We start from the raw sequence: 17657 nt of genomic DNA, 5'->3' as shown, positions 1-17657 counted from the left end.
TACCTTTCTTTTGATGTACCTTTACCTACTCTGATGGTAGCAAACTGGGGTACCCCACACTCCCTTTGCATTTCTGCGTTACCTGCATGTGTGGGTGTAATGCAGAAGTTGTTTCTTTACATCTGGTGTCATTTTTGCATGCCCGGTTAAGACGCCCACCTATCAGATTAATATTTATTTAATGACTAATGTTAGGTAGCAAATAAGCAACGTGCAGATTGTGTGGTGTAACCTGTGTAAAGCGTAGTATATGTTAGCTAAGTAGGTTGGTCACCGTCAGGTCACTCTCTGACTGGAAATACAACACAAAGCTGTGGCAGAGTTGTTTTTTCCTCCCACTTAGAAAAGAAAGCTCTTGTGATAGCCTATCATCTACCAGAGCGGTACTTTTGGCACATTGTCATTCTTTAATGGCTTTACTATAAATAAAAGCAAAATATCTCCATGATATAATTCCTTCTGGAAATATATCAGTGGTGGTTTGTTAAACAGATGTTTCGCAGCAAGGTCAGGGTTTGCTACAATATTTGTGCGATACCAAGTGCCTGAGGCTTCTCCAAAGGCTGTATCAAATGGAAGAATTCGTGAGACCGCTCTTCTGTCTCTTCTCCGTGGGCTGTGTCTAGCCACAACCCAGCTGGCCTCCAGGCGGAGAACCTCGATAGAAGGGGAGACCTGGCTCCCACACCAGCTCTGTCCTGAAGTCCAGGTGCAATGAGGTCCAGCCACTTGGCTGTGTGAAGCTCCAGCTTGTATTCAAGCAAGGGAGTTTAGGCATGGCCAAGATGTTTCTGTGTCAGCACTTCATCCCTCAGGAGGAAAAAAATGTGTAAGAGGAATTCCTGTCCCATCCTCCTGCGCCACACATCCCAGGCTTGTCAGGGTGAGCAAAAGAGAGCTCTAGACAGGACCTGGCGAGGGGAGGTGGAAGAAAGAGAGCCAACATCCACGATCTTCTCACCCCTTTCCTTACCACTGTAAATCCTGACCGCAGTGTGTTCACTCCCACGCCAGGAGGGCTGCAATGTGAGCACAGGACTCTAGTAGCTGGTGTAGAGGACCTTCTGACCATTTGCCACTTCTCCCAGGCTTCTCCATGCAAGTTTGAAAAATCCAGCTTGAATCACTGACTTTGTATTTCCAGCTCGGTGTGTGTGCTAAAGCTGAAACTGAGCGAGCTGCTTCTGGTCCAGCTCTGCTCTGAAATGGATGTGCCCTTGTCAAAGCTTCTCCTTGGCTTTCGGGCTCATTTATAAACTCTATTTCAAGTTTACAGTGGAAGCACTGACATGATCTCTGCCACGGTGGTCTGACTGAGGCACAAAAGGCATAACTTTGCATAAGCATCACTTGAATAGTGTGCCCGAGAACATTTTAGTGCCTGCTTTTCCAGTGGTGTCTAATAACTTGGCTTTGTTCCTCTTATCAAATGCTTAGGCTTGACCTTTTCAGGCTGCTTACATAAAACACAAATATTGAGGCTTTTTAGAGCTTAGAAAATTATTTCCAAGTTCGGGGGAAGCAAAAAAATGGTAACACATTCAGCTGGAAATAGGAATAAGCAATTGTTCTCTTACCTTGGAAAATATTTAGGTGAAACAATAAGTTATGATTAGCTACACCTGTTGACAAGCACTCAGGTTCTGGAGAGAATTTTTTTTTTTTTAAACACCTTTCAGAAGTGTAAGTTCATCCCCAAACTAGCAAGATCCTGGACTATTTAGGTGCATTCAAAAATTCTCCTGCAAGTCTTGGGTTAGAAACGTTGACTCATGAGAGACCTTAAGGGTTGAGTGGTTTGAAACAAGATCAAGAACTCCAAGACAAGTTAATTAAATATACTAAAACCTCTTTCTTCCCAAACCTGCTAATCCAAATGACTTGGCCAGCTCAGTGGTAACGTGTTATCCCCTCTGCCACTCCTGCTGCCATGGCTACATTTTGTCTTAAGTCAAAACTTTGGCTTTAAGGAAAAATAGGGGGGAAAAAAAAAAAAAGAAAAGCAGCACTCTGGTATGTCTGACTACATACTAATATTAGCAAACATAACCTTGAAATAGCATTGACGTTCATTAATCTGAACACTGTTCTAGTCCAAAAATGCTCAGATTACTGACGTTTGCTGCAATTTTCTTCCCCACGCCACTATCAATAGCAGCCTTAATACCAACCTTTGAATATACTAATTGCCTCGAACTGCCTTTGGGCAAATAAATAATTCTGTGATGCAAGATGAGGGAAAAGGGTTTCTGAGTAGGTTAACTTGGACGTTTTCCAGGCAGCAGATACGTATATGCCCTCATTTAGCTGTTTACTGATTTTCTGCTGCGGGAGTTTGGTAATGCATTTTATGCCTATAGGTGGAAACTTAAGGAAAACTTGGGCACTCTGGGCTGTTCTTCAGCTGGTGAAGTCACCAGTAGTAATCGAGAGCTTGGCAGTAATCCTGCTTTGGGAATCTGTGAGCTGTCTTTGACCTCAGAGCTCAGCTCCATCTGTAAAGGAGGTTTCATGGTTTCATATGTACACTGAAGGTATGAGGAAGTATTCCTTGTGAAATTAAAGGTTTCAAAGGAGCATCTTTTCAGTCTCTGAGAAAGTGAAGCACGTCCTTGGAAGATGCGTTTGTACATAATGTAGATTTTACGTAAATGCTGATTGTGAAATTGCGTGTTACTTTGTCTTCCCGATGTCTTCATTCAGCCTAAGAGAACAATCTCTAATACCTACAAAAACAAAATTGCTAACTTCTTGTATACAACCATGTTTGCCCCAGTTGGTATCTGTGAAGTAATTCTAGACACCCACATATAGAAAGTTAATTTAGGATTTTAAGAATTATTATTTTTTCCTAGTGTGCTCTCAGCACCAGCTACATAAATAGATGCAGAACATAGCTAGTAAATTTAGAAGGGACAGGCGGAGGGGACTTGGTTGTGTCTGGGTCAGCTGTGGTTGATGTCCTGGCTTCACCATGGTGGATTCCTCGGGACAACGACGGAGCCCCGGGCCCACGTGCTTCACTGTTCCTTCAGAAACAGAACGTGTTTGCTGCTGTCACCTCCCAGCACCCCTGAGAAACCCCAGGCCTGGTCAGAAGGGACACAAATTGTCATTCATCGCACAAGTTTCTCTTAGGCGCTGTAAGTCAGTCAAGGCTTATCAATAGGCTGAACAAAATAAGGAATTTAGGTAGTTGTGTTTTATGCTTGTGGTATTCCTTGCAGTTTCATTCAATGCACTCTAAAATAATTTTGTGGTCCCATTTTTTTCTAGAACTCTGGAAACTGGAAGACCTGATGGTTTCGTTACGCTAAAAGGCTTTGGTGGCACCATTGACTGGTAGACTGTTTTTAAAAAGTATGCTAGGTAAAAGTACGCTTAGTAAAGTGTACTTTAAATATCACTTGGCAGCTTCTCTCTGCTAAAAGGCATAGCAACTGGAACTTGTCCTCATCTATTGTTTCCTCCCTGCAGTATAGAAAAATGACGAGGTGCCTTGTTTCAGCAAATAGTTCTTTTTGATTTCTGTACTTCGCTGATTTTTCTGCATTGGCTTTTGAGTCTTGCATCCGTAAATGGAGCATCATAGGCGGTCATGAGTCACCGTACAGGAACTAAATGTCAAAGTTGAAATAAAGTTTACTGCCACAGTTGGTGTGAACAGTGTGACTGGCGGTGTGTCATCCTCATAGCATGGATGTCTGGACAGGGGAAAGCTAGGTTGCCCCCCTCTTAGAGGAGAGCATAATTCGACAGAGGTGTCACTGAAAGCACGGCAGCTTCTGCCTTGATGATCTTTAAAACGTACATTTGAGGGACTCAAGAGACCTTGAAAACTAATGTGGTGAGCTAAAAGGATATGCAGGGCAAAGTGCCCTCCAAGTCAAGAGAGCCGCCTCTGTGCCATGGCGTGACTCTGCAGACATGCTCGCACCCCAGCAGCATGGCGTGTTTTCCCAGAACAGCTGCCTATGGATAACTGAGGAGATCTCAAACTTGAGGTGCCATGCAGAAGGCAAGGCTCTGCTGGGCTCACTCCTGCGGCCTTACGCTGGAACAGTATGTGAAAATTGTCTGTCTCGGGTCCTCAGCTGACCTCCTCTTAAGAGAAACCGCTATAGCACTTAACAGGGAGAGCTAAAGGATCATGATAGAAAACTCTACCCGGCTCCTGTGTTAGGAAGTAACGCTCAAGACACTTGTTTTGGCTCATTTCCTGCCCCAATGTCACCCCTGCCATCATGGGCTCCCCTTTGTGTAACTCATAGTGTTGAAAACGGGAGAAGATCGAGGAGTCACTCTGGCCTTGCTAACGGCAGAGACTGGGCTCTTTCTGCTACTAACTTGCCCAGGTAGCTTGAATAAATTGCTTCAGTGTGCTAAGGCTCTGGTTTGTCTTCTGAAAACAGGGTGGAGTTTTTTCAAACTATTTTGAGATCAATGGCTGAAGCCTCTTGTTTCACTATTAGGTGCTACAAAACATAAAAAAGTCAAAACATGAAAATTAAAAACAAGAAGCAGAAACAAAAACAAGTTGCAAGAATTCCTTACTACTTCAATTGAGCCTTCTTGGGATCAAGGATCGTCCTTTCCAAACACCGAGCAAGTGTCGAATGACAACTGTAAATAGTCAACGATGGTTTAGGACCATGGTTTTAGGCTAAGTCGTGCCACTGTGATGGAAACTCAGCACCTTTGATTTCTAGGGGTGTTAGAGGCACACGGCATCTTGCAGTTTGAGTATTAGGGTTTTCTCTTTTCTTATTTGGCTCTAAAGCTTCATTCCCATTCAGTAGAACTCCATAAATAAATAAAATAACTTAACCCCCCCCAACAACTGACCAACTGCCCTCTTGTTATTTTTAGGTCTTTTATGGAACCTTGTTTATAGAATGTTATTTATAGGCTTTTGATATGCTCCCAGCTAACCTGCCTTGCTGGCTCTTTGCAGAAGCCTCTGCACTACTATAGTACATAGCAGCACCCCTGTAAGTGTCAGCATTCCTCTGCAAAGTTGGCACTTCAGCAAGGACGTGCTAGGTACATGACCCAGCTCAGGAGGTACGTATTGTCCTACATAAAGTGCCAGTGCTGAGCCTGTTCCAGTTTTATTAATTTCCATTGCCTACATACAGCTTGAACATTATTATAGACGAGTATTCAGTCTCCTCCTAATTTGTGCCTCCTGGTCACAGTCTGTAACACTTCCTAAGGACGGGAGAGAAAAACCGGGAGCAGTCGTAGAATTCCACTGAGTCTGCAGAATGAAATTCAGAGCCAGAAGGAGAGTCATCCATTGCTAGAGTTCCCCAAATCAAAGTGAATTAACCCCATCTTTTTAAATAGGAATGAAACAGGGTAGGCCTCACGGTTGGGAAGCATCTTGGTAGCAGAGACTTGGAGGATGGAAATGGTAGAGATCTGTGATTCTGAAACATGGTCCAAACGTGGTCCTTCAAAAGATCAGTCGTGGTTGCGCTTTGTGTACTGGGGGTTTGCTGCTCGCTAGGAGCAGGCTCGGGCCCAATGCCCCTGGTCTCAGGGAGCACGGAAGGTGCCAGGTCAGAGTCTAAGCATTGCTGACTTGCAGCAGCTGCAGCATGGCTTGGATACTGTTGGGATTTTCTGCTTTGCTGTCATGCTCTGAATGTCACATTGACTCTTTGGGCACTTCTGGCCTAAAAGAGCAAGGGAGCGCTTCTAGGACTGAGTTCTTTCCATAGGCTCAGCAGAAGTCAGCTGTCATGACACCTAAAGGGTTGGAAGAGCCATGGCTGATGGTAACAGGGGTTGGGTTCAGCTGAAGGAGACACGTGTAAGAAGCAGCTTTTCCCAAAACTTGAGAAAAGGTCAAAGCCTGTGGAGCGGGCATTCTGGGACAGTCCTACTGCTCATAATTCATGTAACTCTATCCATATGAAGCCATTCCCAGCTTTCAGTTCCCTTCCAGGAGAAAGCGAAACCGTTTCAACTTTGAGAAAATACCTGGACATCACACTTACCTTATCGTAGACCTCTTACACTTTCACCTCTGTCTCATCAGACCCTAAAAATAACTAATTTTTGTCTCCAAAGTCTTGATGTCTCTCCAAGCTGTGCTCCTGTTGCTTTTGGACCTCCAACTCTTGTGAGTCATATCTGCAAATTACATGAGTCGGGTTTCAGTGGTGACCGTCTCAAATTGGCTGGCCATTTAAGGTGGAAAGATTCTTCATGAGTTTTTATTTGGTCTTTGTGTTGTGAGTCTTTGCCATTTCTCTTTTATTTGTAAGCTTGCATTCAGGGCCATCGTAAGGAAAACTTTGCTCTGTGGGCCTTAAAGGCATTACTAACTTAAGACGGCCTTAAAATATCAGAAAAATGAAGTTCAAGTTCTGTGATTTACCTAAAATCGCTGGAGTTTGCAGGTAACAAATAACACGAGGAGCCTGAGTAGGCCTTGGCAAGCTGGAGGGCGGTTGGCCAGCATGGCCGTGCTGAGCGGCGAGGATGAGTATCGACAGGCACAAGCTGTGGGAAGCCTGTAGGTGCCTCCAGCTGGTGCCCGGAGTTTGCAGGGACACCGAGACAAGATGCATTTGCCATGCGGAAGATAACACAGGAAACATTACGTTTCCCGGAGCAGTGGCGGAGAATGGCAAAGAGCGTCCCCTACGAGCTCTAATTTACAAAAAGGAAAGCATTTTGTCAGCTGCAGCTTCTGACAGAATGAGAATTGTGGGTTTCTGCATTCAAAACCAAATTTTGTTAAATTGGCAAGCGGCTGCTGGTGCTAATGTGAAGAGTTCTTCCAAACTCTGAGCGAGGGAATTTACACCAGGCTGAAAACAGCAATGAAATCACGCTGCTTCCTTCCTCGCTGCAGCGAGCCTTTGTACTGCGCTTAACGTGTGTGCTGTTCCAGAGGAGACAGGGGAACTGCTAATACCGCTTGTCTGGAAGATATGAACGTAATATAAGACAGCTATTCAAAGGCTACTGCTGTCTTGCAAGTGATTTATGGTACGCAGGAAAGATTCTGATGTGTCATGCTGCAGGGGGAAAGGAAAGCGGGACCGGGGTCATGAACAAAAAGGAATTTGCTTATCCAATTTCCGTCTCTTTCTGAATTTGATTGGAACTCACAGTTGTCAGGCTGTGTTTAAGTCTCGTCTTTACCAACGCCTCCTTAACTGCGGAAGGTCAAAACCAATTATTGTTTTGCCTCCAGGGACTTTCCTTCTTCAGAGAGACCTTACAGTGGATATTCTTTAAACCCTTTTCCTTCCAATTAAGGCAGCAAATTCCTTTTTTAGAGGGGTTTTCAGGGGGTGGGGGGACAGTAATCGGGAGACTGATAGATTTATCAATAGCCTTAAAAAACAAAGCCTGTGTGTCTCAGGAAGCTTGAAATCTAATTCCTTTCAATGACTTTTCTCACTCTGAACTTTAAATCTGTCGTTTCATTACACCGGGAATGGAAAGCCCCTAATTTTCCCAGGCTACAGTTTTCCTCTGTTTTTTAACCCTCAAATACCATGTGGATTTATGCCTCTGAGTACCGGGTGTTTAAGTTTTTCAAGTAGATAAATTTAAGTTCTCTTTTTGGTAGGAATTTACAGCTTTATGGACTGGAGGCGGTTGCGAGCGGCTGTACCTACATCAACAGCTGTAGTCTGACAAGTCATTAAGAAGTCTTCCAGATCTTCAAGGTGGAAAGGGAGAACAACGCGAGATAGTTCTAGAATTCTTTTTCCCTTTCCTTTCTATTATGGACGGACTTGTTTTCAGTTTTATAGACAGTATCTCCTTCTGCTCCAAGCCATTGATACCCACTAAAGCCTGTGTCAGCAGATGGCTTTTTTCAATTCATGTATGTATCATGGGCTGCTGTCATTATTCTTTTACCCATTAGAGGGGTTAAACACACTGTTTCCCCTATATTTTTAATGTACCGTTTGTTGTGGGAGAAGTAGCAGCGGAGCAGACAGAAAATAATGTCTCTTGAAAGAGAAAATCCAACTGTAAGGTCAGGGGAGGGAGGCTGTGGGGGGACAGTAGGTAGAGGCAGCGATACTTTGGTATTTCAGTTGGTAGAATACATTGCAAAAATACTTTGTAATTGCTATTTGTATCAGGATGAACTGTAAAAACAAAGGGCTTGGTGCGAGGTGTAACCCCTGCACTTCACCAGGTACCTCTCTATGCTGTAATGTTTACGTGGTCGAGATTGTATTGACTACACTGGCTGCTCCTACAAAAAACACTAGATTGTGCATAATATTAAAGGAAGTCTGTTTTTCTGGAGCTGGCAGATTTAAGATCCTTGATTAAATGCATTCACAGCTTCACTGAAGAATTGCAGAACTATGATTATGTGATTATAGGGCAGCTGTGGTCTTGTGGACTGAAATAAGGACAGGAGTTAGGAGATACGAGTTGTCTTCTTCATCTGCCAGTCTGTTTTGTAAGATCCTGGGCAGGTCGCTTAAAATGCTTTGGCTCACATTTGATAGAGCTATTTCAGCTGTTTACTTTTGCAGGACTCAACTCACTCCCTTGACTGCGTTACCCACAGGGAGAATGTGGAGTGCGTGGCTGAGATGCTCAGTTTTCCACCCCGGATGCCTGCTTTTAATCAGATAATTCCTATCTGCTGTGCATAACGGGGCTGATGAGTGCCCTCTCCGTCGAGATACTATTTGCAATTAGTTTATAAAGGGTTAATCTGTTATGAATGTCTCGATCAGTCATTACATACAAAATTGAACAAGTCTAGGGGGTGCTGATAAATGACTTACAATTCTGCAACGTGCGTCTAACAAGGGAGAGGCGGGTATTAATCCTTTCTAACACATTTACAAATAAAACTTGGGTATCGAGTGTGGCTATGACTTTGAAAGCAGAGGCTCAGAGTTCTGCCTGCCTTTGGAACAATGCCAGCCTTTAGCCCTGAGATCACATCTGGGCAAGCACAGCAGCAGTACGAAGAAATATTTTATTGGTTGAAAAGAATGATTCCCTTCTTACCCAGAGGAAAGCAAATCATCCGGATCTAATAATAACTTGCAAATCTCGCCCCGCCGGCCTAGCGCAGATAGCGCAACGGAAATTTCCTTTTCAGCTGCTGGGAGAGCCTGTCCCCAAAAGGGCTTTTCTTTTGATAAGGTGTCTCTCCCGTCCCGCGCTGCTGAACCAGCCTGAATCAGCACGTCACCGTGCGAGTGCAGGAAGATCCCGGTCTCAGCCGCTGAGTCACATGAATAACTGGAATAGTTCTGCAAAGCAGAATTAATTCCCAGAACCTCTTCAGGCATATACCAGCAGGCACATGCTTCTGCTCCAGCATGACTTTACGGCTCTGTGATGCAGTGGAAAGGACACTACTGGTATTTTTAATTGAGATAAAGCAGTTTACCTGGTGTTAGAGTGTTAAACCCTACAAGTTTATTGTTGACGCTCCCCTGCTTCCAAGAAGATTTAAGAATAAGCCACGACATAACAGAGCTCTTAGGGTTAAGCTCAAATCAACTGTGCAATGACTCAGAGCTTGTAGTTCTTTCAAACCAAGTGTTGGGGGGAGAACCTGGTTATTATTAACTATTGAGTAGCTTGTGGTTCAAGCAGACTGTTTAGCCAGCAAAGATATGTAAGGAAACTCTCTGGGGTTTTTTGATCTATTATACTTTGCCAAAAAAGTCTGAATTACAAGAACAGTAAATCCACAGCCCTGAGATTCTGGTTTAGCAAAGTCCTTACATGCTTGAAATTTGGGCAGAGATATGAAATTCTCTGTAGAACCTTTCAGTCCTAAAACTTGCCGGACTAAAACTGCCTGTATGTTAAAGAAATGAACTTGTCTAAAACAGGGAAGTGAGGGAAGGAGGCTCCGTAGCAAATGTAGAATCCAGGTATTGCTCTGAACAGTGGGCCAGGGTGGGGGAATAGGGAAGCAGAATGAAATAGAATAATAGGAAAGCAAGTAGAGGGTTAGAGGTTAATGAAAATTTTGAGAGTTTTTCCTTTTAAGCTGTATTTTATGTTATCTGAATAATAGTGACAAGCTGACCAGGCACACAGGGGAATGAAGAAGAAACACCACTCATACTTCCACCTGTTGCTCTTGCGTATGCCATAAATGAATACAGGGTAATGTGCTCCACAGTCCAGCATCACTGAGAAGAGGAACTGATTACACGGCTTTTATTTCCATCCTCTCTTCATTGTTTTAGAAGTCAAAGTTTGTGCTATTTCTCTACAAAATGCTGCAATTTTTGATATATGTTAGTCCTTCAGAAAACCTTACGCGGTGTTACTCTTGACCGGTTATTTTCAGCAACCAATGCAAGAGACTATCACATTTAGCAGTTCAACATAATTGGGAAATATTACTGAAGAGGAGCTCTAGGGACAGCGTTCAGAAGTCTGGCTGTCTGTGCTTTGGATTTTGCCCACAGATGAAAATGCGCCACTTGCTTGGGCTCAGAGGCAGTACCTTTCCCTGTGGTGGATCTGAAACGAATGCTCACCAAACCCAAACATTATTTCTGACATCTGTTGCTTGTTTGGATGGCAAAATTTGCGATAATGGTCAGAAGAAAGTATACAGTCCGGTAGCCATGGAAACCTCATATAGTTTTTTCCTGTTTCTTTTTCTACTTTTTTCTAGTGAATGAATCGCTGCTGAATCCAGCTGGACGGGAGCCCGAGAGACTGCAGTCCTCAGCGTAGCCACAGCACAGGGCAGACCTCCTCAAAAGTAAGGAGCTTTCTCTTTGCATGTTCTCACCAAAGTGCTATTTTCAGTAAGCAACTTTTTTTTCCGGAGGAGTCCAGTGCCTCAGGAAGAGTGACCATTCATTCCCTAGTGTCTCTGGCCATGGCTAGAAGAGAAAATAACCCAAACACAAAGTAGCGTATCGTGACTCATATCCACATGACTCAACTCTTTTTCCCCATTCCTGTGTCCCAGGCAGGTGGCCTCATCCAGACGGCCTCCTGGGAACAGCCCTTCGCCTTCGCTGTCTCTCAAGTGTGCCCAGACATCGTCTGGGAGAGCGCTAGCTGGGATGGGCCAGTGCCGTGCCAGGGAGTGTCCTAGCAGTTACACAACCTGCGAGACCATGGATCAAAGCTATGCCCGGGTCCTTCTGAGTGTACGGAATAGATGTGTCCTCTGTGAAAGCTGTAAGCAGGGAAGGCAGATAGTGCCAGCGGTGGTTTTGGTTGTGTGATAGGGACACGAGAACAAGGGCATTGCTGTCAGTCTTCTGCTCCAAGTGCTAGTTCACAGAAGAACACCTCTCAAACCCGGGAACCCATAGTTAGGACAAGGATGGCTGGGATTTTCAGGGACTGGCTGAGGTCATCTGAATGTTTTTGCATGGTACCTAGAGCTACAGGATCTTGATCCTTTCTTGCTGCAGTGAGACGCCACTGCAATTCAGCTGCTAACTTTTGGCATACCACTGTGCAATTAAGGTGCTTTAAGCATATCTCCAACTGTCTAGATATTGTGCAAGTGTTTGCAGTGATGACTTACATACTTTATCAACGCAACACATATGACAGACATACTCTCTGCTGCCAATAAAATGTTTCTCAAATTTGATTTGCGCTATCATATTTTGCAACAAAGAGCACTTGGATGAGGGCTCAGTCCAAGGATTGTTGGTGCTTATAGCAGCTTTCTTGTTCATTTCAGTGGGTTCAGTATTAGGCTCCCAACGTTATCACTGTGACAGCAGCAGCGACGCTGCTGAACGTGCTCAGCTGCTCCTACGATCACTGCTTTCAAAAAAACTATTTGTCATTTTGAAGGGCTGGCCCAGTATTATTTTCTGAGAATCCAGTTGGCAGCTTCACCCAAATGAGCCTGCCCCCATCCTCTGAGGATGGGGCCAGGCTTTTTTCAGTGGTGCCTGGGGACAGGACAAGAGGTAACGGGCACAAACTTGAGCATAGGAAGTTCCACCTAAACATGAGGAGGAACTTCTTTCCTGTGAGGGTGGCAGAGCCCTGGCACAGGCTGCCCAGAGAGGGTGTGGAGTCTCCAACTCTGGAGACATTCAGAACCCGCCTGGACGCGTTCCTGTGCCACCTGCTCTGGGTGACCCTGCTCTGGCAGGGGGTCGGACTAGGTGATCTCCAGAGGTCCCTTCCAACCCTATGATTCTATGATTCTATGAAACCAGTGTGTGGTTTCATCGTTGTCCCCAGAAGGAACTAGAGGTGTTCTAAAACTGTACAGCTGCTTTGTGTGATATTAGTGCATTCTTTTGTGGCTCTATCGAGGAAGGGTTAAACAAACATGTAACATGGTTCTTTTCAGCTTTGCCTCTAACCTCTTTTCTCCTCAAACGGGAGGATGATAGCACAATCAGTATTTTAGGGCTACATGGTTCAGACAATAGATCTGGCTGAGCAGTAAAGCTCGGTTTATGTTCCAAAATGGAGCAGGACAGGTATTTATTATAGGAAAGTCCCCAGAGTACAACAGTTAGTGGAATGCTCTTTCTATAAAATTTTACAACCAGTTGATAGAATTCCACAGAGAAAATTGTCAAGATGCAATCTTTATTATATTTCAGTCCAAATCTCTGTGTGGCTTCTAAATATCTGTAGTAAGTGTGCCTCTAAATGGACTTGTCCCTGCTCACATGGGAAGTGCGTCATGCCAGAATTGATATCATCATTGGATTATCCTACTTGTTAGCACTTTGAATCTTCATAATGCACTTTGAAGTCTTCAGAGGAAGAGCTTCATGGGAATATTTGGAGAGCCTGATTCAGTTCTTAATTGGATTGACTCATGTTGAGTCACCAGGAGACCCATTAGCCGCGTCTTTAAAATCCAACACTCAGGTTTTCAGAGGACTGTGAGGGAATCAGACCCCCCCTGTTGCTGCTGAGGTTCCATAGGGTTGGGATATCTACTTCCATTGTGCTCTCTGGAAAGTGGTGATTTCTAGTCCACCAACCAACACGGCTCTGGCTGCCAAGCCAGCCACTTTCTGCGTTCTTCTGACACCCAGCTGTCCAACTGCTTGCCAGGCAGCTTCTGAAAATTATCTCCTACTCCCTGGCTTCAGCATCACTGGCACCTATTACGCACAAAGAGTTCACCACACCCACATCTTGCCATAGTGGAGGAAGTACTTGGCTAACAGAAGCAAAGTTAAAAACGCAAGAAGCATTTTCCTCTTCATTTCTAGGAAAGGCTTTTTACTCCATAACTCAGCTCCTTGAACAAAACAGCAAAAGGCAGTGAGTAAGGCACCTGATGACTAAAATAATTTAGCTTGTGGGAAGCAGCAGAATTTGATGTTGAATAAAAACCTTAGTGGGATTCATTTCACCTAATTTACGCCATCTGAAGCTAAGCATTCAGTCAAAGCAAGCCATCCAACACTTGATCCGTTGTCAGTGGGGACAAGCAGGTACTCTGAGATGGTGACTCATCCTGTCTGTCTTCATTCTGCTGCGCTGAAATGATTTGCCCTTTGAAGTTGCTGCCTAATCCCGCTTCCCAATACTCTACCAAATAGGTAGAGAATCTGGGGTGGGTAGTTTAGTATTGCTGATTGATGTTAGACAGCTAAGTTAGGTAAGATAAAGACGAGCACTAATACATCGCCATGTGCAAAGGACTATATTTAATAAAAGAGAACACTGTTTATAAGGCCAAAGTCTGACTTGTATGAAAGCAGTCATGGGAATTGCCTAAACTGTATATCATCAACATAGATAACTTCCTGACACAACTGGTAGGTGAGCCTACCAGGGGAGGTGCCTTGCTAGACCTGTTGCTCACAAACAGAGAAGGACTAGTGGGAGATGTCGTGGTCGGAGGTCGTCTTGGGTTTAGTGATCATGAAATGGTCAAGTTTTCAATTCATAGTGATGTAAGGAGGGGGGTTAGCAAAACCTCCACCTTGGACTTCCAGAGGGCGGACTTTGACTTGTTCAGGACACTGGTTGAGAGAGTCCCTTGGGAGACAGTCCTGAAGGGCAAAGGGGTCCAGGAAGGCTGGACACTCTTCAAGAAGGAAATCTTAAAGGCCCAGGAGCAGACTGTGCCCAAGTGTCGCAAGTCTAAAGGGCAGGGAAAATGGCCAGTCTGGATGAATAAGGAACTTCTGATGGGACTTAGGAATAAAAGGAGGGTTTACCACCTTTGGAAGAAGGGACAGGCAACTCAGGAAGAGTACAGAGATCTCGTTAGGTTGTACAGAGATCTCGTTAGGTTATACAGAGAGAAAATTAGGGAGGCAAAAGCCCAGCTGGAGCTCAACTTGGCCACTAACATTAAGGACAACAAAAAAAGCTTTTATAAATACATCAACAAGAAGAAAGCCAGGGAGAATCTCCATCCCTTACTGGATGCTGGGGGAAAAGTTGCAACCAAGGATGAGGAGCAGGCTGAGATACTTAATGCCTTCTTTGCCTCCATCTTCAATAGTCAGACCAGCTATCCCCAGGGGTGCTCAGCGTCCTGAACTGGAAGATAAGGATGGAGAGCAGAACAGCCCACCCATAATCCAGGAGGAAGTAGTCAATGATCTGCTTCTGCACCTAGACACACATAAGTCTATGGGGCCGGATGGGATTCACCCAAGAGTACTCAGGGAGCTGGCGGGAGAGCTCACCAAGCCTCTCTCCATCATTTGTCAACAATCCTGGTCAACAGGGCAGGTGCCAGATGACTGGAGTGTGGCTAATGTGACACCCATCTACAAGAAGGGTCGGAAGGAGGATCCGGGGAACTACAGGCCTGTCAGCCTGACCTCAGTACCAGGAAAGATCATGGAGAGGATCATCTTGAGTGAGCTCTCACGGCAAGTGCAGGGCAGCCAAGGGATCAGGGCCAGCCAGCAGGGGTTTAGGAAGGGGAGGTCCTGCTTAACCAACCTGGTCTCTTTCTATGACCATGTGACCCGCCCTCTGGATGTGGGGAAGGCTGTGGACGTTGTCTATCTGGACTTTGGTAAGGCCTTTGACACCGTCCCCCACAGCATTCTCCTGGAGAAGCTGGCGAATCATGGCATAGACAAGTGTACTCTTCGCTGGGTTAAAAACTGGCTGGATGGCCGTGCCCACAGAGTTGTGATTAATGGGGTGAAATCCTCTTGGAGGCCGGTCACCAGTGGTGTCCCTCAGGGCTCAGTTTTGGGGCCAGTTTTGTTTAATATCTTTATCGATGATCTGGATGAGGGGATTGAGTGCACCCTCAGTAAGTTCACAGACGACACCAAACCAGGTGGGAGTGTTGATCTGCTTGAGGGTAGGAAGGCTCTACAGAGGGGCCTGGACAGGCTGGATCCATGGACCAAGGCCAACTCTATGAGTGTTAATAAGGCCAAGGGCCGGGTCCTGCATTTTGGTCACAACAACCCCAAGTAACGCTACAGGCTTGGGGCAGAGTGGCTGGAAAGCTGCCCGGCAGAAAAGGACCTGGAGGTTCTGGTGGACGGCCAGCTTAACATGAGCCAGCAGTGTGCCCAGGTGGCCAAGAAGGCCAACAGCATTGTGGCTTGTATCAGGAATAGCGTGGCCAGCAGGAGCAGGGAAGTGATGGTGCCTCTGTACTCGGCACTGGTGAGGCCTCACCTCGAGTGCTGTGTCCAGTTCTGGGCCCCTCTGTACAAGAGGGACATTGAGGTGCTGGAGTGTGTCCAGAGGAGAGCTACCAGGCTGGTGAGGGGTCTGGAGACCAGGGCATGTGAGGAGAGGCTGAGGGAGCTGGGCATGTTTAGCTTGGAGAAGAGGAGGCTGAGGGGAGACCTCATTGCCCTCTACAACTCCCTGAAAGGAGGGTGGAGAGAGGTGGGTGTTGGCCTCTTCTCCCAGGGGAATAATGACAGGACCAGAGGAAATGGGCTGAAGCTGCGGCAGGGGAGGTTTAGGTTAGATATTAGGAAGAATGACTTTACTGAAAGAGTGGTCAGGCCCTGGAACTGCCTGCCCAGGGAGGGGGTTGAGTCACCATCCCTAGAGGTGTTTAAGAAACGTCTAGATGTGGCACTTCAGGGCATGCTCTAGTGGCAGAGATTGTAGGTTGTTTGGTTGGACTCGATGATCTCAAGGGTCCTTTCCAACCATGAAGATTCTGTGATTCTGTGAAGATGTAACTGGTCCTGGAAATAGTCATACTGGCACTGACAGGTACACGGACATGGGATAAAGCACCTGCTCCTGCTGTGCAGGTGTTCTGTGGATGCTAGCAATTTTTTATTTAACCTTGTTCCAGACATGCCCATGTACTGAAAGTGTCTGAGTAGCTTTCTTTTCTTTTATAGGTGGCACTTGTAGCCTCTTTTAGCTCAATACCACTCCTTTTGGGGTGGAAAAAAGGGAGGCATCTAATCTGTGGACCACCTGTGAATCTCTGCCCTATAAGGCCCTTTCCTAGAAGAAGACACTTGCTTCATTCTGTGGGAATAAGACCACAGAATGGATGGCAGATGAGAGAACGAGCAATTCCAACTATTAGGATAATGAAGGGGAAAGAATCAGGCTACTCAGTCATAAAATTAGACTTTGATAAAGTTGGCCAAACCCGTATGTGTGTACTGGACCCACTTTATTTTACTTCTCTTTGAGAATCCAGAGAAGGATCTACGAAGCCCAGCAGCATTATAAGACTGCTGAAATTTCCATTATATAGATGCAACTTGGGCCAAGATTTGCAAAATTGTGTTTGATAGAGTACAAAAAAATCCCTACAGGTGTCTGCAGAATTGAGGGTAAGCTATTAATGCTACAGCCTCACCTGAGGTGTGATTTTGCTTTTTCCTTTTGATACAATAAACCTCTAAAACTAAGAAAAATGAGTCCTGACTTAGACTCGCTAAAAAGACCCCATGGAACAACATAAGTGATCTGTGACAACTCTCTCTGAACAGCAGAAGGTTTGACTTGAGAGTAACTGTGGGCGATTAAATATTGAATGTAATAAGAAGAATATTTCCTTTGTGTTTCTTACGACATTCCTTTGGTTAATTATATCATGCATCTATTGAATATGTAAAGCATGCCGCTAAAAATGTTTAACTTCTGAAATTAATAAAAATATGCCAGAAAACTAGATGTGTTATGAATAATACTAGAAATGTTACAAATAATGACGGCTATGGAGCCAACGGTCTACTCCCACAAGTAAAAATTATCAGGCATGAATAAGAATTGCAGGATGACAACGCTAGTGCTTTAAATCTTTGAAACACTTCACGCACTTTCACCCTAGAGACACCTTGCAGCAAAAGAAGGGGAGAGATGCAGGACCTGATCCTGTACTGTTACGTCAAACAAACCTTTGCCAATGACTTCAGTAGGTCTAGGATCAAGCTGTATAACTTGCCTAAGGTTGAACGGGGTGTCAGTGGCAGGATGAGCTCAGGCTTCTCGACTCCAGCCCTGCGTACTGTTCATGAGAGCATACGACCACTTACATAGTGTTATCTTCTAGCATGGCAGTGACCGTATAAATCACTCCTGCCTTTCACTTTCATATCATTCTAATATTAATAGGGCTAGAAGTTTAGGAAATAGCATTATGTGCCTTCCAACCCAAACTGTTCTATGATTATACACACACACACACATACTTAAGAGCTGGACATGATCTCCTTTACCTAAAACGGCTTTTGGACCATGAGTCTAAGGCTGTTTTAAGG

At 45.0% G+C, this 17657-nt stretch overlaps 1 protein-coding gene across 6 annotated transcripts in view; it reads left to right on the top strand.

The window, feature by feature from the left end:
- Positions 1 to 17657, top strand: part of FGGY (FGGY carbohydrate kinase domain containing) — a 327607-nt gene that overhangs the window by 139580 nt on the left and 170370 nt on the right. For all 6 annotated transcript variants that reach the window (XM_063344960.1, XM_063344959.1, XM_063344961.1 and 3 more), the window contains one exon: positions 10652 to 10741. The gene's annotated coding sequence lies outside the window, so the exon portion shown is untranslated. The remainder of the gene's footprint in view (positions 1 to 10651; positions 10742 to 17657) is intronic.

The sequence above is a fragment of the Chroicocephalus ridibundus genome, chromosome 8 (assembly GCF_963924245.1).
Source record: "Chroicocephalus ridibundus chromosome 8, bChrRid1.1, whole genome shotgun sequence".
Taxonomy (NCBI): domain Eukaryota; kingdom Metazoa; phylum Chordata; class Aves; order Charadriiformes; family Laridae; genus Chroicocephalus; species Chroicocephalus ridibundus.
Note: the sequence above shows the minus strand (reverse complement) of the source record. Positions and strands in the feature narration are given on the sequence as shown.